This window comes from Protopterus annectens, chromosome 12.part0, assembly GCF_019279795.1.
Source record: "Protopterus annectens isolate FY-2018-M chromosome 12.part0, PAN1.0, whole genome shotgun sequence".
NCBI classification, from domain to species: domain Eukaryota; kingdom Metazoa; phylum Chordata; order Ceratodontiformes; family Protopteridae; genus Protopterus; species Protopterus annectens.
In genome coordinates this window covers 258,045,946-258,071,764 of record NC_056746.1, presented here as the reverse complement: position 1 = coordinate 258,071,764, position 25,819 = coordinate 258,045,946, and the positions used below count along the sequence as shown (strand labels likewise).

Genomic DNA, 25,819 nt, shown 5'->3' with positions numbered 1-25,819 from the left:
GTTCATTGAAAAATAGATTTGGCCAATGACAGATTGTGTACCTTGATGCCCAGGGGTTGTTTTCAAACTGTGAGCTGTTACACAGATTTTTAGGACCGTGCATAATTGCCTGTGTTCTTTGATTCACCTTCCTGATTGTCTTAAATTATATTTCTTGTTTAATGCAGCAAGAGTTGTTAGCATGCATTTTAAATTTGTAGTTTTGAGTTTTGTTCCAATAAACAGTGAAGCAAAATGTATGAACCAATAATGACAGAAGTACCCATTTCTGAATATTGCAACCATAAAAGGCCACTCAGACTGATGTCATTATCATCCATCAATATCTGTATTCAGTAATTACTGCCACTAAATCGACTATGTACACATCATGTCTAATTGTTATAAAAATGGCCACGGTAAAGTATTACAGTTTGCTTTGTTCAAATGCTCACTAGTCCTGCGAAAACAGACTAATGGCATTTTAACTATCTGCTCAGCAGGGTCAGTCATCAGACCTCCCTCAAACCTAGCAATTATAGCTACATAGTTGACTGCACATTTCTTAGATGTCTGTATAAAGAAATAATAATAATGACCAAAGTCACATATTTCAAATTTGTTGTACACAAACACTGTAGCCAAAGTATTCCCACTTAATTCACACACACACACACACACACACACACACACACACACACACACACACACACACACACACACACACACTTACCCTGCAAAGCCAGATTAAAATGTTTAAAAATTAGCAGATAAGAGCATAATGTATTGAGAGCCCCCTCCTCCCCACCTGTAGTTGTCACTTTATTGGCAGCTTACACTTCTATACTTTATTGTATTGGAAGCTTTGGATGAACTATATGAAATTATATAAAGATTGCTAGAACCATACCATAAGATCCAGTCCGGTGTAGCACAGTTTAAATAGAAGAGTATTTATGAGGGCATAAGAAATATTAACCATGTGATAACATATATTAAGTCAATATGCACAATCTCTTGCAGAAGTAAGTCTTCTGAATAGCTCCCTATTAAACAGAACTATTACTAATGCAGAGGTTGCCACTAGCAAAACCTTGTATCTCTGTCATTCACCTACAAATGCAGTGTCTGCGGCTCATGAAAAATAAAAATTGCCTATGTTGCATTAAAAATGGTGTGATAGTGATATCGCCATAAAATTTCCTGGACTAGATCAGCTATGTGGTAGGGAATGTCTGGCAAACAGCATGTTTATAGTTACTGGGCACATATTCCAGGAGACAATTAAGGAGCCTAACCCAAATTCCCAGTTGCTCTAAAGTACTGTCTAGTTAAGTAACTTGCTCAGTGTCACTCAGTAGATAAATGAAGGTGAACAAACTCAATCCCTGCACCCTTGCCACAGGAAGCGGCCCATTAACAATTTGGAGTTTTGGTCCTCTGCACAAACTGTCAGAATGCCATTGTTTAACTAAAGGCAGAAATCCTTTACAATCTGATCTTTTAGAGAAGACTGTATCACAGAATTATGGAAAAATTAATATATAATTGACACTGAAGATAAGACTGTTCTAATCATCACTCCAAATAACAGACTATTCCCTGACAAACATCAGCTCCTTTGCATTTGCTGGATACTGTGAAGAAGTTACTGCAAAAATATATTACTGAAACCCAACATGATTATATTATATTATACAATCCAGGCCTACGAATGAATTAGTTCACTCTCTAGTACAATGAATGAAACAATTGCAGACAATATAAATGCTACAGCAGCTTTTGTTCAACAAGCCCATAAGTCATATAAAAATCAGAAATATTACTGTATATAGCAGTTTTGGGGGAGGGGGTTGCTACATGCTTACAGGACAACTACATCTAAATTTTGACTTCCCTGTCTTCTTTGTCATCCGGAATAGCTGTCCCTTCTGACATCACTCAGTGCAGGTCTGACCTAGTTGAATGGCTAGTGATGCTATATTGTTGCAGTATATACTTCTGGAGTTAATTTTATTTTAATTTATTTTATTTTATTTATTTTACATTTGTTTACAGGGAAAGTCTGACTGGACACAGGTCCTTTTTCAGCAGAGGCCCGAGGAGAAAAGCTCCTCATTTATATAAGAAATCGTAGAGCAGTACATGATAAAAAAATCCAAATAACAAACAATTAATACAAAGGAATAAACCAGTAATATAACAATAGCAGGTAGTAAAAATAATGTATGAGAATATAGTGCTATACAATGAGTGTGAAGGCTATAATTGCATGAAGAGGTAGTAGTAATATACATGTAAGCAGTATGACTTAAATAGCATGGATAACAAATAGCTGTTGGTTTTAATGAAAGAATATAGTAGAAGATAGAGCACTGGAGTGAAAGATGTGCTTGGATATAATACAGTAGCCAATTCCGGGTTTCAAGGTCTAGAGAGGACATACAAAAGTGGATTATAGCTACTGAGGAAGGGAATATTGAATAACATGTAGGTTTGCAGGGACAGAGCCAAGAATTTGAAAGGTGTGTTTTGAGAAGCTTTTTGAATTGTTGGATGGAGCAGTTGGTAGTAAGAGAGGTTCGGTGTTTGTTCATAATTTGGAAATGTAGTGTGAGAATAGTGATTCACCGGCTGAGTTGTTTGCTTTAGAGACCTATAGGAGGGATTTGTTGGAAGAGCGGAGATATCTAGCGGAGTTGTATGGTTGAAAGAGGTTATGAAGAGAAGGAGTTATATCTGGGTGACGGAGGATTTTATGAGTGAAGGTAAGTTGATTGAAGTGTATTAATTGCGGAAGTTCAAGCCAGTTTAGTTGTCTAAGTGATGTGCAGTGATTGGATCTATATGAAGCACCAGTTGTAAATCTGACTTTCTTATTGTAGCAAGATTCAAGTCTGGCAAGGTCTGTTTTACGGAGGTTCATTAGTACTGGAGAAGCATATAAGAGAGTAGAAAGGAGGTGAGTTCAGGCTATTGTGGATTTAGTATTCTTGGTAAGGAATAGATTTTTCCTATACAAGAGACCAAGTTTCGTGTGGACCTTTTTAATGGTTTGGGCAATATGTATATTAAATTTCAGATTGTTGTCTATTTCTACACCTAGCAGTTTTGTGTGGGTTGAGGGGGTAATGACGTTATTTTTTTTTTAGATATGATCCTGTAGAGTGGGGAGGGAGTATTGTCTGTGGAGGAGGGGGTTTTACCTGGATGAAAGAGGAGAAGCTTTGTTTTGTTTAGTTAGTGAGTCAATTTTCAGCCAATAGGAAGGATTCCAGGGTGTATTTGTGGAGAATTTAAAGAGAGGAGGCTGAGCATATGAGCGATGAATCATCAGCATATTGGACTATGGTGGCTTGAGGTGTGGAAGTATGGAGTTGATTGGTAAAGACAGAGAAAAGTAGGGGCCCTAGGATGGAACCTTGGGGAACTCCTATGCCAACTGGAAGGAGGGGAGATAGTTGTTGCTGCCAGAGGGTGGCTTGTTGACATTCTGTAAGGTAATTTTGGAACCAGGAGATGAAATAGGTGGAGAGATTTAGGGAGGAGAGGATGTTGATTAGTTTTGGGTGGTAAACCATATCAAAGGCCTTGGACAGGTCTAGAAAAATAGCAGATAAAGTATTATCCATTATTCCGATGATGGTTAACTGTGTTGGTGAAGGACATCAGGGCTGTGGTAGTGCTGTGAGAGTGGCGGATGCCGTGTTGTGTATATGTAAACAGTTTTACTCTTTGAAGGTATTCCATGAGTTGGGTGTGGATGACTCTTTCCAAAATTTTACACAGGGGGATAAGATATCAGTGGGGTGGTAGTTAGTTAACTCAGCAGAGTTACCTCCTTTGTGTAGGGGTATGATGTGAGAAATTTTCCAAATAATGGGGACCAAGATCTCAGTGATAAATCTATTTATGAATAGGCAATTCCTTCTGCTGCAATTTGAAGGAATTCTGCAGGGAGGTTGTCAGCTGATAGGGAAGTTGGTTTGAGTTTTTTGAGTAGTTGTTTTGGTTGTGTAAACAGAGATTTGATGGAATGAAAATAGGTTGGTAGAGGTTTGGGTATGGGTGGTATTTTGATTTGTGACAGGAGTAGGGTCATTATAGTAGGGCTTAGAGTTTGCAAGGGCTTGGATTGACTCAGTAAAGTAGGTATTAAACTGGGATTCTACATTTTCTGTGTTATTGGGTGTTGATGAAATGGGAGTAGCTGATTTACCAGGGTGTAGTATGGTATTGACTGCAGCTCAGATTTTTTGTGGATTGTTTTGGTGTTTTATTTGAATATTATGGTACTAATTGGTTTTATCCCTTTTCACTAGTTTTTTGGCTTTGTTACATAATTCAAGGTAAGTTTGCATTGTTAAGTGGGATTCATTTCTGCGAAATTGTACCCAGACGATAGACTCAGTCATGGACAAATGGGGCCCTGTGCGAGGTAATGAATCAGGCCCCCCTGCCAGTGATACCAGCATCCCATTACTTTGCTGTGTCTCCCTAATTACCATAAACACCCTGTCAGTGTACATCCTATTTTCTTCTTTACTTTTACAATTACCACAGAGATTTCGATTTCATTTAAAACTTTTATTTCAAATTTTACATAAAAAAAAAAATCCACTGGCAGCCATTTTATAAACAAAACAAAAAACTCACATTGAAAATAGACTTTGCATGAGAAACAGTAAACTTCTCTACCCTTGAAACTCGCGTTTAGTGAAAATGCATTTGACAACCCATTAAACTACAAGAAATGTAAACTTCTCTAACCTTGAAACTCACATTTAGTGAAAATGCTTTGGAAACCCATTAAACGTAGAGAGATATACTGGGATTCATACTCAAATAATTTCTAGTGAAGTACTAATTAATATCCATGTAAATGGTGCAGGAAGTCAGAAGACAAATATATAATACAACCACTCAAACATTGTAAAACACCTGGGGCAGACAAGTGGACACAAGTGTCCCTTTTCAGGAGAAGCCCAGGAGTAGTCTCATGAAGTAACTTGATAGAGTCACACAAGACAAAGGGAAGCTAAGAGAATCAAACCATGTACTACAGAAAGCAGCTTTTTAACATCTCATAGCGTAACTCATTTACACTAAGTGTTAGACAAACTGTTGTAACCGAAACACAGTAGATTTCATATCTGTGCCTACAAAAAAATAAATTATAAATGTACTCAGTTAAAATATTAGCCTCATGCTGTCCCATTTATTTGCAGCTACATAATAAACACACTGTCAGCATTAAAGGAGCCATGGATCACATTCAAAGAGCAATGACCCATGTAATGATGCACCTTACAACAACCCGTTCCCTTCCTTTACACCATAACTACTCTGCTGATAGGTAATAGTTACTAGGCTTGCAGTACAGGGAGCCATTGAGGAGTCTAGCTCACATTTCTGTTTGCCCAATCATTGTCTGGATAAATGACTTGTTCAAGGAAATGGCAGAGATAAGAAGCAGAATCAGAGATGTTCTGCAAGAATGAATACAGATAGGTCTGGCAGTTGTTGTGGATGTGGACGGTGAAGTCTTGCCTTCTGTAGCCGTGGTACAGGGTTTGAGTCTGAGCAAGTCACTTTATTAACAACCCTCTCTAACTGGACATTTTACACACATACACACACACACACACACACACACACACACACACACACACACACACACACACACACACACACTTCTTTTCCTGTTCTGTAGGTTATTCAAGTTCCATTCTGTTGCTGCACAGATACGACACTCACTCACTCTACTTGGCTGCTTTCCAAGTTTTGTTCTGTCTGCTACACACACACACACACACACACACACACACACACACTTCTTTTCCTGTTCTGTAGGTTATTCAAGTTCCATTCTGTTGCTGCACAGATACGACACTCACTCACTCTACTTGGCTGCTTTCCAAGTTTTGTTCTGTCTGCTACACACACACACACACACACACACACACACACACACACACACACACGTTCCTCACCCATAGGTTCTTCAAGTACCATTCTGCTGCTGCCAGCAAACACACTCAGTCTGTTCTGTTCCAAGTTCTTGCACACCCACAATCTAGTTGCTCTGATCCTCTCCTGCTGGTTCTTCAAGTTTCATTCAGCTGCTGCTGCCTACACACACACACCTGCTCAGTTGCAAGTTCTGTTTTGGCTGCTGCAAAAGCAATTTCATCTTGTATTTAAGAAAGAAAGAAAAACTGAAAGGAAATTCCAACTCCTCTTGCTGCATGTGTAACAAAAAAATCTCTTCTGCTGTGAGATGAAATGTTACACCATTTGTGTAAGGTCTCCTCATTTGCTGTGTGCGAGTGCCAAACAGGAAGCAGCAACAGTCTGCACGCACCCTAAATAGGAAGGAGCAGCTTTATTGGTTTTAACTGGATACAGTGTGTCCTAGGAGAGTGCAACTGTTGCGTTTTTTTTTATTTTGTATGAAAACTTTCTTTTTCTTTCTTTCTTTTTTTTTTTTTTAATTAATGATTAATGTTGTGTGGCCAGACCCAAAACAGATGCCTAGGTTGCCTAGTGCTAGATCTAGCTTGAACTGATACTGGGCAAAATAGGGAAGGGTAGTAAAATGGGTGTGGGCCAAAACTGACTCCACTTTATTTATGTATTCTTCCAGAACTTGTGGTAATTTTGGCCATGGCCAGTACTATGGACTCTTCTGATGACAGCTTGTAAGGACCTTGGACAGTTATTTTGATAGCCATTTGTAATACAGAAGTTATTGTGTTATGTATTTTGCATCTTATTAATAAGGTAGCTTAAATAACACAGGTTTTAAACTGACAGTGCTATTTAAACCAGGATGAGTGTCAGCAGCTAATCTCAATATCCATTCAAATTCTTTGAGCTCAAGGCGGTTGTTGACATCACCACCTCTTTCATTTGGACATAGAGCATCAATCACTCTAAACTTAAATGTATGCGTTTCACCACAAGTTTTAATATGTTTACATAGTGCATTATTGTCACAATTTCTCCTAATTTCAGAATTATGGTCTATAACACGTTCCTTAAGCTTACGTATTGTTTTTCCCACGTAAAATGAACTGCATGAGATGCAGGTAGCCAAATAAACCACAAAAGTGGTGTTACAAGTAGCTGTAATTTTAAAATTAAATACTTGTCCATTGGCAGGATGAGTGAAAATATCACTACCATTCCCTAAGATGTAAGTACAGGCAACACAGTTAAAACATGGAAAAGTACCAGTTTTAGCGGCCAATTGTGTATAACAGGGTCTATAAAAATCTTTATAACAGAGTAAACTTTTAATCGTCCTCATATTTTTATATGTAAAATGTGGCTTGGTGCCCAATATAGTTTTTAGTTCATCCAATGCCATCAGAATGGGCCAGTTCCTGTTAATAATTTGTCTAATTGAACTTGACCTACCATTAAAAGTTGTGACGTACCTTATTTCATGTTGAGTAATGGTGTTATTACACTGACTATCTGTGAGGCTTGACCTATCTTCCAAAAAAGTTGGTATAAGTGATGTCTGCCTAGCTTCCATTACATCAGATTTAAGCTTGGATAATAAATTCATATCATATCCACTAGAAAAAAAGTCCTCTACCATATTATCAAGTTGTGAAACAAATGTAGTATTATCAGTAGTTAGTCTACTTGCTCTAATAAATTGTGATTTTACTACACCTTTAAAGACATGTGGCGCGTGCATACTACTGTGATGCGTATATCTTCCATTACTAACATCCTTTCTATAAATACTAGTGTTTAATATGCCATCATTCAATTGCAGTTTGACATCTAAAAAACATATGCTGCTATCAGACACATCCATTTTAAATTTCAAAAAATTAGTACTAGAATTTAAATAATCAATGAAAATATTCAAATCATCCAAAGTACCATTCCATATTAGTAGACAATCGTCTACAAATCGCTGATAGATTTCGAACAAAGATTTTTAGTTCTGTTAAAGCAGAGACAATATTGTCACAACCATATGGTATAAATTTAAAACCTTTACTGAAAAGCGAAAGGTGCGCTGATTGTAATTCAAAAGTGGAGAGGTTTAATACACTGTTCATTTGCGACTTACTTTGTTCAGTCCTAAAGGGCTTCGATTCTTCCTTTTGTTTGTAGATGTAATTTGTGTAGATAACAAGCCCCTCGACTTGGGGGATTTATTTCCAACTGCTTCTGGTTGTTCTAACTGAACATAGGCTCATTAGTAATATCTGTTGCCTTATGGATGTAGTTCTGAGGAACAATGTGTTTATGTTTAATAATACCTTATTTCTTCAGTTAACAGGCATAGCTATGGGCACATCCATAGCAAATACTTACGCCAATTTAGTGCTTTACCAATGGGAATGCAATTATTTGTTTAATGCACAAAATCTATTTCTTAGTAACATTAGTTTCTATCAGTGATTTGTAGACGATTGTCTACTAATATGGAATGGTACTTTGGATGATTTGAATATTTTCATTGATTATTTAAATTCTAGTACTAATTTTTTTAAATTTAAAATGGATGTGTCTGATAGCAGCATATGTTTTTTAGATGTCAAACTGCAATTGAATGATGGCATATTAAACACTAGTATTTATAGAAAGGATGTTAGTAATGGAAGATATACGCATCACAGTAGTATGCACGCGCCACATGTCTTTAAAGGTGTAGTAAAATCACAATTTATTAGAGCAAGTAGACTAACTACTGATAATACTACATTTGTTTCACAACTTGATAATATGGTAGAGGACTTTTTCTAGTGGATATGATATGAATTTATTATCCAAGCTTAAATCTGATGTAATGGAAGCTAGGCAGACATCACTTATACCAACTTTTTTGGAAGATAGGTCAAGCCTCACAGATAGTCAGTGTAATAACACCATTACTCAACATGAAATAAGGTACGTCACAACTTTTAATGGTAGGTCAAGTTCAATTAGACAAATTATTAACAGGAACTGGCCCATTCTGATGGCATTGGATGAACTAAAAACTATATTGGGCACCAAGCCACATTTTACATATAAAAATATGAGGACGATTAAAAGTTTACTCTGTTATAAAGATTTTTATAGACCCTGTTATACACAACTGGCCGCTAAAACTGGTACTTTTCCATGTTTTAACTGTGTTGCCTGTGCTTACATCTTAGGGAATGGTAGTGATATTTTCACTCATCCTGCCAATGGACAAGTATTTAATTTTAAAATTACAGCTACTTGTAACACCACTTTTGTGGTTTATTTGGCTACCTGCATCTCATGCAGTTCATTTTACGTGGGAAAAACAATACGTAAGCTTAAGGAACGTGTTATAGACCATAATTCTGAAATTAGGAGAAATTGTGACAATAATGCACTATGTAAACATATTAAAACTTGTGGTGAAACGCATACATTTAAGTTTAGAGTGATTGATGCTCTATGTCCAAATGAAAGAGGTGGTGATGTCAACAACCGCCTTGAGCTCAAAGAATTTGAATAGATATTGAGATTAGCTGCTGACACTCATCCTGGTTATTAATAAGGTCCTAGGAATCCAGTGAGGACCTCAGGAATCCAGTAAGGACCTTGTAATAGCTTTATCAGCTGTTTTTTATATATTGTCATGTAGTTAAGTATGCAAATGATAATGTATTCCTATTTAAAAGACAGTGTTGGATATTTCAGTATCCCTTCTGCAATACAAATTTTGTAAGATTATCAGCGGCTTAATTTTCATAGATTGAAAGCAAACATTAGTAAAACTAAAGTTATGATGTTTAGAGAAAACACTTTCCAAAGACTTGTTTATAGATTTGAAATACTGAAGTTAGTAAGCCTGTCTGGAAGCCACTATTCCAGACAATTTTTTTTCCCCAAAATAATTGTCTAAATTCAGCTTAATACTTTGTATACTCATCCTGTGTTTGTTTACAATGGCATTTTTGGAATGTATATGTCTACTCTCCTTGGATTATTAGTTTTAATTTCTCATAGTGCCTTATTAGCTGCAGTATCTTCTGGGGACTGTGCAAATATAAAGAGAATTCACTAAGCACAGTTGGATCAGTAAGTGAATTATGAATGAAGCAGAAATCCTGCCTTAATACATAGGAGCATAGTTGCACAGGGGCTATATCATGCCTAGCCGCATCTTTATGCACGCTGTTAAAATTTCTTGCCCCCTTTTCAAACACTTAATAGTGCTCACCCCCACCCCAACTTAAGCAGGACCATACATGAAAAGCCTGATGTAAATTTGCGTGTACCCATCTAATCATCAAAAATAACCTTAATGGTAGATAAAGCAGTTTTTTGTTTGTCCCACAGAGATAACTTCCATAGGCTGGGAATACAAATTAGGAACCTACCCTTCTAGTGAGTCTTTTTTGTTTGTTTATGTAGATTTAGATCCCTAGTGGGGGTCTTTGTAGAGCCAGTGGTTTTGTGAAGAAATATGAAGTCAAATAAGAGTGGGACTTTAATTTCTTGGAAAGTGATACAAAGTCACCTAAGAGCAGCCAAGCTTATGGAAGCCTATAACAAGGAAGGTAACAAGAGATCTTCTAGAGGTATTAGAAATATTTCGAAAATTCTGTGAAAATCTGTATAAAGCAGAGAAATATGGAAATCAAGAAAAGATACAAATGGAAATGTTTATGGAAAAAATAAATATTTCAAGGTTAGAGGTAGATTAGGCTTAATTACTAATGGATAGGATAGGAGGAGATGAGATAAAAATTGTTTGCATAACCAAACTGCATAAAAGTCCCCAGGAATAGATGGTATTCCTGTGGAAGTTTGGAAGATAGGAGGGAAAACAATGATAAAGATCTGGAAGGTTTTATCAGTATTTTAAAAGGAGAAGAAGTGCCAACATCCTGGAAGAAAGCAGTGGTAGCTGTAATACCTAAAGAGGGTAAAGATCCATCAGACTCAGCTTCATACAGGCCCATTTCAATGCTAAACCATGATTATAAAGTGTTCATGTCTATAATGGCTAAAAGAATGACAAAATTAATGCCAAAATCAACAGGTATGTATCAGTGTGGTTTCATGGAGGAGCGACAAACATTTGATAATATTAACAGAACATTGATGATCCAGAGAGAAGCAGAATGTAGGAAAACACTGTTGGTGGTGGTGGTCTTGATGCAGAGAAAGCATTTGACAAAGTAACCTGGGACTTGATGAGCAGGGCAATGGAAGCATTTGCATTTCCTGAAAACAATTATAAGGTTGATTAGGAGGATATATGAGGGATTGGAGGCGAAAATTAAAGTAGGTGGGGTCCTCTCTATTAATTTCTTCTTGAGTAGAGGAGTTAGGCAGGAGTGTTCTCTTTCCCTTTTTTATTTGCATTATATTTAGAACTATTGCAAAGAAAATAAGGGACTCAGAAATTCAAGCATATAATCAATATGATAGTCAAGAAAAACTGTATCTATTTGCAGATGATATTATTTCATACTTGAGAAAAACAGAAAGCGACATTGCACTGCTGTGGAACATTTTGAGACAGTTTCACATTTTTTTCTGGATACAAAATTAATGAAGCTAAAACCAAAGCAATGGCGATAAATTATGTACTTACACACAAATTGGTTCAGCAATATTGATGTTTATGGGGAATGATAAAATTATGTATTTAGGAGTATAAATTAAAAATGATTCTGGTGGGGCAGCTAAAGATATATGGGAAGATGCTAAAATGATAACACAAAAACTGAGAAAATTAAAGCTTTGTTATATGGATATGGATATGCTTTAGTCCCTTTAGTCTTATACACAGGTCAGGCATATTTTTATCAACCAGAGGAGAAATTATGGATAGCAGTTAATAAAGAGCTGAGGGACTTTATCTGGGAGGAGAAGATGGCAAGAGTCAATTGGAATAAGCTGATTCTTTGAGTAGAACGGGGTGTAATTTGAAGGGGTATTTCAGAGCTACACAATTAAGGCTCCTGTACATAGCACAAGCAGAAAACTATAATTCAAAGTGGAAAGGGATGATGTTTAAGCAGGGAGAAAGCTCCAGAAACAAGGAGAGACTGGGATTTTGGATGCAGGCCTTTAAGGAGAATAACAATAATCATGCAGAATATTATATCCATAAAGTAGCAGAAAGTGTTCTAAGAACTGAGCCAACATGGAAATGGTGAAAGGAGAATCTGCCTATAGGGATGACTGCAATTACAGATATAGAGAATAGGCAAGAGGGGGGATGGAATTTATTGGAGAAAGGTGGCAAACGAACCAAGGTAGTGGGAGCAAATAACCAGAGAGGGAAAAGTAATAGAATGGGAAGATGCCAATAATTGATTTGGACTGCAGGTTAGAGATTGCCTTCCCTATCAAGGATTGATATCAGAGTACAGGCAAAGAGAAAGAAATGGGGGGGGGGTCCTAAAGGAAAGACCAGCACAGCTAGAGTTTTTATTAAAATCTAGAACAGAAACTACCATTAAAAAGGAATAATTAGTAGAACATATAAAATATTGCATGATAACTATAAGATTGGATAAGCAGTTCACAAAGAAACAATGGGAGGATATATGCAAGTCTGTCAAATATGCAGCAAAATCTAGAAGATTTAGGATTTTTGCTTGGAAATGTTTACACAGATATTTTTATACCCCAAGTAGACTCCAGAGAATTTTTCCTCCGGTAGACAGCAAATGTTGGAGGTATGACGGGGAAGGAAGAGATACTTGGGAACATATTTTCTGGGAGTGCAGTAGGTTGGCGGACTTTAAAGGTTCCCTGCAGGATGCACTGTTGGAGATGTTGGGTGGGTGGATTTTTGTGACCAGTGAGGAGATTTTTCTGCCCTGTGATACAGAATTGGAACTGCCTAGGCATGATAAGGCCTTGCTGTGTCTAATTAAGGTGGCTGCCAAAAAAGCAATTACTAGAAAATGGAAATCAAAATCTAAGTAGTGAATATAGTAACAGAGGTAAAAAAAAACTGGAATCGATATCTTTAAAAAAGGGTAGGAACAAACTACATAAGAGAAAAATGGGAATTGTGGGAACAATATATACAGGGAAGGAATGAGGTTTCAAAGAAGGCAGGACTTAAATGAGCTATGTAATGTTTGATTTTTTTTGTTTTGTACACTGGGTATATGTGTATTCTAGCCCTTAATGGAGCTGTTTGGTACCAGCTGATGAAAGGATAAAATTGCCCAATGTGTGGTCATCAGCAAACTCCAAGAACCACATTTCTGTGTTATTGGCTTGGATGTCTGCAAAATAAATGCTAACAAGATAGGGCTCCGCACTGATTCCTGTGATATATCACTAGTTACACTTTTACATTCATAGGGGGTCCTAGCAACTTCAACAAACTGAGATCTGTTAGATAGCCAGTTTGCAATCCACCAGACAATGAAGGGGTTTTAGATTGTTTGTCTATTTTTTTAACACCTTTATTGAATTATCACTTGTGACATAGGCAAACATACATTTATATAAAAGTAATCAAACCATATTCACAAGTTCACATCTACAAACATTATAGAATATATAACAATGTGTTTGACGTATAATCTAATCAGCATTACTTAAATTATTAAATTCCTGCCTTCTCTTAAACCTCATTCTTCTGCAAAAATATTTTTCTGCATGTATTCTTCCCACAATTTCCATTTTTTCTATGTAATTTACTCCTATCCTTTTCTAAAGATCCCACTTCTGTTCTTTTATCTCTTGTTATAACATTCAGTACTCCAAGTATAGTTGATTTAGATTTTGATTTCCATTTTCTAGTAATTTTTTTTTTGGAAGTCACCAGATTAAACTTAACATGTCACGGTGATACGGCGGTAGCGTTGTTACCTCACAGCAATAGGTTCTCCCGTTCGATTCTCAGCTTGGCTTGGGAGTACCTTCTGTGTGGAGTCTGCCTGTCCTCCCTGCAGTTGAGTAGCATTCGAAAGACATGTGTGCGTATACGGGCATGTCTTTGTTGAAGGTTGGTCATTGAGCTGGCACCTCGGCATTTCGTAAAAAAAATCTACTGCCAATCATTAGCGGACCGGAGTTCCGCTGTGGCGACCCCTTACCGGGAAAAAGTCGAAAGACAAACAACAACAACAACCAGATTAAACTTAACATGGCCTTACTGTGTCTAGGCATTTCAGATTCTGTATCCCAGCTCAAAAAAAAAAAAAAAACAATTCCTTAGTTACACTCATTTTCTCACCCTGAATTTCTGACAGGGTACTCTGCAGGAAAATTTTAAAGTTTATCCAAATAAAGTGCCAGGCCACCATGGCTGTTGGTTATTAAATTTATTCAACTTAAAAGAAAAAAAAAATGAGTAAGCGCAGAATCTGGTTGTTTTTTTGTGGAAGGGGAGGAGCCATGCTGCTCTTGAAAGCTCAGGGTCCTATGGCTTACGGGGAGCAGAGTATATATCTGATAGCAGCAAGCTATAATATGTTAATGCTACCATCATAGTTGTTTTTTTTTTCTCAATGAGATGACAGAAGTATATAGAATGTGGGTATCATTTTTTGAGGGGGGCAAATGTATGGAAATAAAGGTCAGTTATAAGACATTTGAATGATTATTGATATGTTTTATTGGGGAATAGTATCTGTAAAATGTGGCCATTGTATTTACGTGATGCTGGTACAGTCACATGTGGTGTACCCTCTCAGAAGGTGGACATTTTACTGGGGCAATACGTATGTACATTTTCACACAAGTAATTTATTAGAAGACCCTTTATAGGAAACTGCCTTAAGGTAACTAACATAGAGTAAGTTATATACAACATATTCAGCATTCTAGAGGCTTCTTTTTTTCATACATTATTCATAAGTTGTACCTGGGTGCTGTATGACCATAGGTTCATAGGTGTGTACTAGGCTAATGGCCCTAGAGCCTTTACAAGCCTAGCCCATAGGATTACCCTGGCATCGTGCCACCCAACTTTAGTTCCTAGTGCCTTTTTCCTCATACCTTTTGAAATATGACAAATGCTTACATTTCTCATAACAGATCAGCCATTTGGATAAAATGGCTTCTAAACTGCTTTAATCAGAAAAAGAGTGGTTATCTGGCAGGCTTCAACAGCATGAAATCACAACTGTATAATATCTATACGGTGCAAACTTCACTTATGTCAAAAGCAATTAGAAATGAAACCAGATTGAGGGTGTTTCAGTGGCTTCCTAAACAAGTTCTTAATGGCTTATTTTGTGGAAAGGTTGCAGAATTAACACAGGCGACTCACACCAACTACCTGCCACTACATGGAGCACCTTCCATGACAGTCGCTACCACAGAAGTGTGAAGGTCTTGCATACAGAGCATAGCGGTCAACCTCTTAGACCCAAGAAATCTGGACAACACCATAATGGGAGACAAAAGGCCAAAAATAGGGACAACTTAGTTGGCCTTAAAAACTTAGAAAGTTGATAGTAAAGGTCTTGTATTAGTAAGCATTTTAAGCATTTTCTGAAGGATTTGAAATCTGAACCTCAAATGCCTGCTATTTTCTGACTTTAAGATTTGGCGATGATTTGCCAGAAAACACAATTTTATGAGTAACGGGCCAAAAATGAGGGAAAAATCTGGATATTCTGTGAAAATCTGTACAGTTGAGAGGTATGGTGCCAGAGACAATCAGGATTTGCAGGCAGAAATGAGCAATGTGGAAGAAAGATACCAAGACATTTTCAGTAGCAGGAGCAACAGATCTTATAAAAAAATTCTACAATCATATTTACACTCATTACCAATATGTGCAACTCCATAAGAATTGCAGAAGGAATCATTATTGGGCGCATTCCAGGTGCTCCTAAGAGTACTTCTGGCCAACAAAGATTGAAATACTAATTTCATGAACTTAATCACAAAGACTGGAATGGGGTCCATTCCAGTCATAGTATTAGAAACCCAGACGTTGGCTGTAAAAATCTCAGTGTGTGTAAACAGAGCAGACTAAATGGATCCTTAATGGGGTCACACCCCAATATCAAGTTTTCAAATGTGATGATGATAGCAGAGTCAGAAATGGCAACAAGGTCCTCTTAAAAGAAAGTTTGTCTAATTTAACACTGATCAGATGGACCTGTAGAATGGGTCCAATCTTTGAAAGCTGACAGTACAGACCAAGTCTTCCAGAATTTGACATTTGGGCCGAGACTAGTTATCCAGGAAGTCTCCACATCCCTTTGTTACTCAAGATCCAGTTCTAGATGGATGGTACACCCACAGAATCCTGACTTGTGAAAGTTGGCAAGCTAAAATGTTTGTTCCTTCCAGACCTCTGGTGCTCAGCTGCTGCTGACCATGTGGGACAAGGACAGATTTAAAAGTCCAGAAATTTAATATAGAAGTGGTCTTCCACACCTTAATAGTTTGCACTTGACAATAACCCCCTCCCCTTCAGGTGACAACTGCTATAAGAATGGGGGATTTAAATGCTGCCTAGAATGAGGTTTGGTGTTGGAAGCCACCACTTTTAAATGAATCTTGCAAGTCTTGGAAATCCAGCCACATCTAGACAAGGTCCAACATAAAACTTGCAAGGAATCCATCAGAACTTCAAATGTATACATTCTCTAACATTAGAACAACTGTGTTGCGGCATTGTAATGCGATTAGACTAAACATCCTGCAGTAGCATATTTTGTAAGGGAATGGATCTTTTAAGACTGTTGGCATGACAACAAGTCATCTGTGGCTTAAGTCTTTAATGTAGTTTTAAGATTAGAAGAGAACTCCAAGCAGTGCACAACCTGCTCCATCCTAAAGCATCTGGAAGCCAGCCATCCAGGTATCAAAAGGCACGTGCCTTACTTATGTCTCCATCTGGTTCAACCTGCGAGTCTCTAGATCAGACAAATTCCAAAGTCTTCAACCTGCTTGGCGACAGCTCCCATACACACACTACATAAATTAAAGAGTTTCATAAACCAAGGACACAGGACTTGAGACAAGGAAAAACTTAACTCCACTGTCCTGTCATGCCAAACAAAGGTGGGGGTGGTGTGTTTGAGGTGGTGGTTGAACCAAACAGATTTATTGTAATTTTTATCCAAAATAGTCTGTCTGGCTTCAGCCTGTAGGACAGTCCCCTGCCATGAAAAATTCCTAGGGAAGGGATTAAAGCAGCATGTTTTGCAACAGTGTAGCCAAAGGAATCCTGGATTGAATAGCCAGCTTATAAAACCAGTGTTATTTCCAGCCAAGTGACAGCTGCACAAACTTCATCCACTGATATCCTGGAAAAGAAATCGTAGGAGTAGCCATATCCCTTGTTGAATAACCGTTTGGCTTTCTTTTCAAAGACCATGAAAAAAGAACACTGCCACCTACCTGGATAAAGTCACTTTAGACATAGGTGATCCCAGCCTGGATTTTAAAAAGGAGACTTTTCTGAAAGTCTTAGTGTAGTCCAGATAATCTTAATTGCCTGTGTACATCTACACAATATGGCAGGCATTCGCCCTTACTGGAGAATAAGCAGATAGAATAGTTGTGTAAAATCTTACCAGAACCATTGATGTCCTCTTCCATGTTGCAGTATTCCAGTTCTGGGACTTCCTGCCCTCAGGTGACTCACACATCGGCTCCCACACAGAAGCTCCAGCCCGGCTTCCGCAGCACGCATGGGACGTCAGACACAAGCCACAAACCAGGGGCCTCAAACATGACATCTGCACACACAATCCTCAGAACCTGAAAGCCAGCAGGTAGAGAGGAAGGTCCAGCAGGAGGGATGCTAGTGGGGACAGGTGTGTGGCCTTGTCATTTAGTAGATTAATTAGATCCAGTTCTTAGTTGGAACTAAAGGAGAGTGTATAGGGGGTAATGGTGGGTAGGAAGGAATACTGCAAAATGAAAGAGAAGGACATCTATGGTTATGATAACATTTTACACAACTATTCTGTGTCCTATTCCTATGTTGCAGTATTCCATGGGAAGGAATACTGCAACATGGAAGAGAAGGACATCTATGGTTATGGTAAGATTTTACACAACTGTTCTATGTCCTATTCCTATGTTGCAGTATTCCAGTTGTGGGAGAGTACCACAGCTTAATTGCATGAAAGGGAGGTGGATGCTGAAGAGGATTCTACAAAGCTCTCCAAGACTGGATGAAACTATTGTCTGGATATATTTGCAGTAAGCCCTCTTTAGATCAGAAACAAACATTAATTTGTATTTCACCAACCGGGCAACATTTATTTTACTGTGCATAGAGTGTCGACTACAGTTTGTGTACTTATAAAATGCAGTTTGAGCATTGTAAATCAGGATTGAGATAAAGTGAAATCCTTTTGAGATAAAGTAGCATTCTTAAGTGTGTTTGTGTAATCAAATATCTTATTAGAATCCCTTAATTTATTTCATTGTGAAACTGACTTGGGGAACTGAGATGTTACCTCTTGTGAGACTAATTGGTTTCCATTAGAGAGCTGTTTTACCTCTATACAAAAGGCCAGTTGTAACTAATGTCCAAAATATGCATTTACTAAGTCTTCATTTTATAGGTTCATAGGTAGGTACTAGGCTGTCGGCCCAAGCATATACAACCATAGCCAAATGAGTTCCCTGGCTTTCGCCGCCCAAGAAAACTAATTCCCTGTGTCCCTGTTGAGCAGAGCCACAGCAGTAATCCCCGGGGTGAATTTCCTATTTCCTATCCAATCGTCAAGATTCCTCTTGAAGAGGGCTAATGAAGAGCTCTGCTTAACATGAATGGGCAGTCTATTCCAGAGCAAAGGAAGTCTCTGGGACAGGAATCTATCCTTCCAGCACGTTCAGTTTATTGTGGTGACAAGGTTTCTGTCCCTGGAGTGTGTGGCTCAGAGAGACTGGGATTTCTTTAAGTATAGCATGTCCAACAGGTCTGGGTTTGACATGGGTTTGTACGTTAGGCAGTGGTCACCTTGGAGTAGGCGATATGTGATGGAGTAGAGCTAGAGTTTTTTGAGACAGTCGGCGTATGGCCTCTGTTTGAGGCCAGTAATCCTCTTAGTGAGATATTTCTGTGGCCTTTACAGCTGTTGCAGATGTATTGCAAGGTGCATGCCAAACGAGGCATTGTACTCTATGATGGGTCTAATAAGGGACGAGTAGAGAGGAATGATGACCTCTGTTTTTGTGGAGGAGAACCCTTTTGTGATGAGGTGTGCCACGTAGGATTTCCTGACTATTGTGGCGACGTGATTATCAAAGGTGATACTACTATCCACATGTGTCTCAAGGTCTCATCACATTTTCGGTGTTTAGTAGGCTACCGCCTATGTGGTAGTTCTTGGGTACGGTATTTTTCCCAAAGGGGATGACAATGCACTTCTTGGCATTGAGTTTTAGGCCATGACTTTGACACCAAGCATCAGTCTTCGTGAGGCCTCTTTGTAGAATGTCCACGTCCTTAGGTGAATTAATTATGGCTCCTAGTTTGCAGTCATCTGAGAATTTCATTAGCCAGAGACCAGCTGCATTAGCCTGGACTTCAGAGAAGTAGATACTGAACAGGAGAGGACCCAGGACTGAACCCTGTGGTACTCTGCTTGTCACTGGTCTGAAGTCAGATTTGGAGTCTGCTACTTTCACTGTGTGGGTTCTGTCAGTGAGCCAGTTGGCCACCCATCTTGTGAGATAGGGATTTATGCCAAGTCCAGTGAGTTTATCTGTAATACCAGAGTTGGGGATGGTGCTGAAGGCCTTGAGCTTAGAATACTTCTGTAGTGAGATTGACATTAGATCTGATGTAGAAATCATATATATATGATTAATATGGTGAATTAATTATGGCTCCTAGTTTGCAGTCATCTGAGAATTTCATTAGCCAGAGACCAGCTGCATTAGCCTGGACTTCAGAGAAGTAGATACTGAACAGGAGAGGACCCAGGACTGAACCCTGTGGTACTCTGCTTGTCACTGGTCTGAAGTCAGATTTGGAGTCTGCTACTTTCACTGTGTGGGTTCTGTCAGTGAGCCAGTTGGCCACCCATCTTGTGAGATAGGGATTTATGCCAAGTCCAGTGAGTTTATCTATAATACCAGAGTTGGGGATGGTGCTGAAGGCCTTGAGCTTAGAATACTTCTCTAGTGAGATTGACATTAGATCTGATGTAGAAATCATATATATATATATATATATATATATATATATATATATATATATATATATATATATATATATATATCATCAGAAAAAATATCAGTTCTAGCATGCTGTTGCTACAATGCCAGAGTCAGAAGTTTTGCATTATTGTAATTTTTCATTGGGGGTGCTGTGTTAAACATCTACTCAATATACTGTGTACAGTAATTGCCTAAAACACGTTTTTACTGAGTTGCTATTCTGTCAGAAGTAGATATACTATCTTGTCAGACAAAACTTTTTTTTTCATTTGCAACATACCACAGTTAACATGATGAGCAACTAATGCACCAGGATCAAATTCAGCACAGTGCTAAACCGAAACACCTAAAGATAGAATAGGAGTCTTGAGTGTTGCTGACTTCCTTTTGTTATTCTCTGAAAATTTGGTAATGAGATTTGAAAGGAGGCCTGAGTGCAGAAAACAGTAACGACCTAGTTTGCCTACCTATAGAGTTGTCATGGGATCAAAAGTAGAAACCTTTATACAGTATATTTTACCAGAAAGAAAAACAAAACATTTGTTGAAGCATGTCATATTTACAGTGCCATGCTTTTGGGCAGCTAAAGTATGTGTAAACTTCAGAGGTGTATTGCACTGGAAGCTCAGAGGTTTGAATCATAGCTTTAACTTTGTTTTATAACTGTGTACCTTCATGTTACTGTCTGAAAGTTTCATAATAAAATCTGAAATGGAGACAGAGACATAGCCTTTCAAATACAGGTCCCAGCAGCAGTATTTTATATGCCTTTATTAACACTGTTTGACATATTGTGTTATTCACAGTTTTCATTGTGGGTATTGTGATGCAGTTCTGCCCAGTTTACTGAATTAACTGGTGTCCTAACTACTTATTTCTCCTAAATACAGAAGTTTTTTTGTCTCTGGATGTGTGACTCAACCCCCATTTTAAACTTGTACACAATAACTCTGGATTACAGGAAGATACAGTTGTGCATGTGTCTTTACAGCTGGGACCACTAGCTAAATGCATTTTTTTTTTACTAACGAGATCATGATATATCATTCTGAGAAATTTGCTGTAATAGTTCATATAGTTACAGAGAAAAAGTCCTTTATTGCTGGATACCACCAGTAGTCTTTTATAGCCATTTGATACTCTGACATTCATTTCATAAAAATTGCATATGTTAAGTTTTGTCAAGCTGACACACTCTGCATGTCTCTGAATCATATCATTGGTGTGCTGTTATGAAATGAGAATGAAAAATAATGCCCTCTACTAGGGAAAGATGTTCATCATTCACCCTGCTTCAATGGCATATAGCACAGCCCCCCACTGGCAGCTTTTCATAACTCAGAATTCCCCCCTCTGACTGCCTGTGAGAAGGGATTGGCTAAGCCCCTCCCATAAGGAGAAACCTAGCCAGTGTCATTGGAAGTCAGTTGTTCAGTGCCAGCTGTAGGAATCCGACAGTTGATTCTCCTCAGCAGCCTATATTGGTGGATTACAGCTTCCAGACTCAGGTACAGTCACTTTGGGAACTTCCTTTCCTTCTTTCTATTATATAGTTTTAATTTCTTTCTGTTTTATTTAAAAATAGGTATGTGTTAACAGGTTATTTTAATATACTTGCTATTCTCTGTTAATTCTCTGGGAATGTATGCACTGCCTTTAAGCAGTTATAGGACTTTTCTAAAGTGTTTTATGATTTGTATCGGGAAACTCGTGTTCTGTAGTGTCAGTTGAACTCTAGTGATTGTCTTGTGCACAATTTAATCATACCTGTTTCTCTGTTGTTTTATCTGCTTCATTTTGAAGTTCTGACAAGAAAATGTTGCATATTTGCACACTGTTCTTTATTGTTGTTTACCACTGATTTAACACAAAAGTAGCTGTTTTTATCATTAAATTGTGATAGGCCATGGTGGTGCAGCAATTAGCATTGTCACATCACAGCAAGAGGTTCTCCCATTTGATTCTCGGCTGGAGCGCCTTCTGTGTGGGGTCTGCATGTCCTCCCCACGGTCGAGTAACGTTTAAAGACTTGCAGGTAGGTGTGTGTGCGTGAATGGGTGTGCCCTCTTTGAAGGTTGGGCATTGGGCTGGTAACTCGGCACCGAAAAAATCCACTGCCAATCATTAGCAGGCTGGAGTTCCGCTGTGGAGACCCCTAACCGGGAAAAGCTGAAAGACAAACAACAGCTACTACACTGAATTTTCTGTCGAGGTTTTTTTTTTTTTTTTTTCATTTTTTAACATGGAAGTCTTTAAGTGCTTATTTATGCCATTTTAAATGTATTCTATTTGAGTTAAGGGCATATATTTTAATTGTTGGCACTTTTGTTCAAGTGAATTTTGCTTGGTATTATAACTGTCTGTATGTTGTTTACTATATTGCGCAGACTGAAGAACAAAGATTATCACATTTTAAACTGTTTCTTATATATTATATGCATTTTAGCCCTCTTTGCTGTGTGGGAACATTAGTTTGTCTTTTCTATTATTGTCACCCTTAATAGTGTCAGTGTTATTCTGGCTGGTGTTTTTCCCCTAACTTAATGGATCCTGACATGACTGCCCCCCTCAATCAAACCCAGTTGCATCTAAAAAAACTCAACAAAAACATGCTTCACCGTATGGTTTGTGAATCTGTTGTTGCCTTAAGCCGCCACACAAGCCACTTAACTTTTTCCTGTCATCCTCTAGTGTGAGCTTACAGCCACCTGTGGTACATGGATTGGACACATCCTCTTGGACTTTTCCAGTACCTGGTTCAGGAAAGGTAGAACTAAACCTTTTAGGTGCAGGAGAGGTCTGGGATAAGAGACCTCTTGTCAGACATAATACTCTGTCCCCAGATATTTTGGTCACTAGTGAAGTTCACAGTACAAAGAAACAGAAACTTCACCACACTGCAGGCAATCAGGTTCATACCATGTATAGGGCTGATGTGGTTTACTTGGCTATGAGTGTTTTACAGTCAACTAATCTTGGAGACCATGCTCTTATTCAGAATGAATATACAGCTATGTTAACTAGAGATCATTCTGTGACTGTAGATTTTGATGAGGACTCTGATACACACTGAGTCCTTCTAGTCTGATTCTTTGAAATGTGATCAGGTTCAAAATCCCAAGCAGGTGATCACCTTTCCACAGATGCTAACTATGTTTAGTGATTTATTTGATTAGTAGCAATCTGGAGATAAGCCAGAGACTGGCAGAATTTAGGGTCTTATTGAGGATGAGATACCAAAATGTTTTAGCTGTTCCTACTCCTTAGAAGATGTCTATAAAACTGCATTGAAAACCTCTTTGACTAGTGAACCAGTTCCTGAAAAAGTATGAGGGAATGCAAAGTGTACTCTGATTTTGCTGCTTTGCCAGCTGACCCACCTGCAGTTTCACCAGTTGCCAGCTCTAACAAGATGGCCTTGGCCTTTTCTAACCCTACACTCCCGATAAAATCAGCAAGTGGTTAGACTCCCAAGGAAAACGTTGGGTTAGTCTAGTTATTTATTCTGTAGAATTTTAAATTATCAGGGCTTTATGAGAAAGTTCATTTTGCAATGTGCTTACAATTTAGATGACTTTACTGCATCTTTGCTTGCTGAACAGAAGTGTTATATGAATGAGATTGTTTCTAATGTGACTCGAATATTGAAACATGCGTTAAGAAGTGCTTTGGAAGGGGTGAACACAATTTCTCAAAATGCAGGCACTTCTGCTGTATTGAGAAGTTATGCTTAGTTACATAACTAGAGATTTTCGGAGGATTTAAAAAATGAGATTTTGAATGTTCCTTTAAGTTTTGAATATGTGTTGGTCTTGCTACCGCCAGTATTCTCAAACACTGGGATGATGAGAGGTAAATTGATGCATGGGGTGTCTGGAATGTTTCATATTCCCAGGTTCTCCCCTAACAAGATGTCCAACTTCAAAGGGCAGAACAAACAAAAATTCCAGCCTACCAAGAGTCAGGATACCAAGAGAAAAAGGTAGGGGGATAATGCCTCCAAACCCAATGAAAGGGGTTCCTTTCCCAAAAACAAGCATTCCCCTGCTAAAGAATGACTGTGCTGAGACTCAGGGTGTTGTATCCCTTCCTCCTGTCACTCCTCTTCTTGGGTTCTGTCCATTATTTGTCAGGGATGATTCGTGGTTTGAAAATTCCTTCCTCCCTTTTCAGGCATTTTTCAACCTCCTCAGGAACAGCTCTCTCATTTCTCAGAAGTTCTTCATTCTCTTTTGGCTTAGAGCAGTATCTGCCCAGATGTGAAAGGGATTTTACTTCAGTATATTTCTGGTCCCACGAAAGGAGGGATTTTTGTTTCTTTTCATCCCAGGACTTTGGATTTGGCTGTGTCTAAACAAACCGTCTCCTCCTGGGTTTCTAAGGCAATTTTTTTTGTTAATCTTTTCAAGACAAATGTCTTTCCTCATTAGTAAAGAGACATTCTACTAGGGCAGTTGCCTCCTCTGGTGCATTTTTCAAGGGTCTAGATACCAGTTCCTTTCTTGACATTGTTACTTGGTCCTATGTTCATACTTTTACTAAGCATTACATGATTTATGTCATTTTCAGGGCCAGACAGGCTTTGTCAGGGCTATCCTGCATGGGTTTGTAGAGGGCTTCTCTGTGCCTTCCTCCTCCCAGGCTTCTTCTTGAGCTCTTGTACTCTACGTTAGGTAAAGAATACTGTAACGGTGAAATGGAAGGACATAGTACACTTTTGTGAAATCTTACCATAACAGTAGATGTTCTTCTCTTCACTGTTGCAGTATTCATTCCCTCCCTTCTGCCCCCTCTGTTCTACCTCTTGCCCTGTACCTTCTTGCCTTCCTGGTTGTGGGTCTCATTTTCTCTCTCTCTTCTTCCTCCTCCTTCTGGATGCACATGTTATCCTTGTCCCTAAGAGCATTCTGTTCTTCTGGGGACTTTTTCAGTTCTGAGTGTGTGCGTTCATACGTCACCTTTATGCCCTACACCTTGTGCAGGGAGCATACGTGTGACTTATGATGCCTATAAGAACTAAAGACTTTGTTATACTGACCAGACATTGGGCTATCCTTGGCAGGAAATCCCTTGGGTAAAGAATACTGCAACAGTGAAGAGAAGGACATCTACTGTTGTGTTTAAGATTTTACACAACTATACTTTCTTTCTTTCTTTCATGTACTCCCTCACAAGTTGCAAGCAAGGATTATAGAACCAATTCATGCACTGCAAAAAGAAAAAGGATTTCACTCCAGATTATTTTTGCTACCCAAAAAGGAACTATTGTGGAGGGCAGTATTCATTTATCTTACTTAAATAACTTTCAGAAAGTACCCAAATTCAAAATGCTTACCAAAGCCAGTCCTACCTTCCATACCACTGTTTCACCCAAATACCTTTCTAGAAGTACCCAAATTCATAATGCTTACCCTGCAGCTGCTCCTACTCCTCCTTTCTGAACCACTATTTCACCCAAATACCTTTTTGAAAGTACTTAAATTTATAATTATTACCCTGCAGCTGGTCCTACCCCTCCTTGTGGATCACTGTTTCATGTTGACTTTAGATCTGAAAGATGACTATCATCACATTACATTTGTTGCTGTCTTCAAATTCAATGTCAAAAGTCCAGTCAAATACCCTTTAAAAGAATTATCTTCCCAGGGTTATATGATAGACATAGAAAAACCAAATGGCTTTCCTACCAGAACACACTAACTTTTACAAACATTGTCAGGGATTT

General features: G+C 38.3%; 1 protein-coding gene across 1 annotated transcript in view; it reads left to right on the top strand.

Annotated features, from left to right (window-relative positions):
- The window catches only part of LOC122816492 (dynein axonemal assembly factor 8-like), a 3,534,829-nt gene that overhangs the window by 3,047,397 nt on the left and 461,613 nt on the right, over window positions 1-25,819 (top strand). The window lies entirely within an intron of this gene.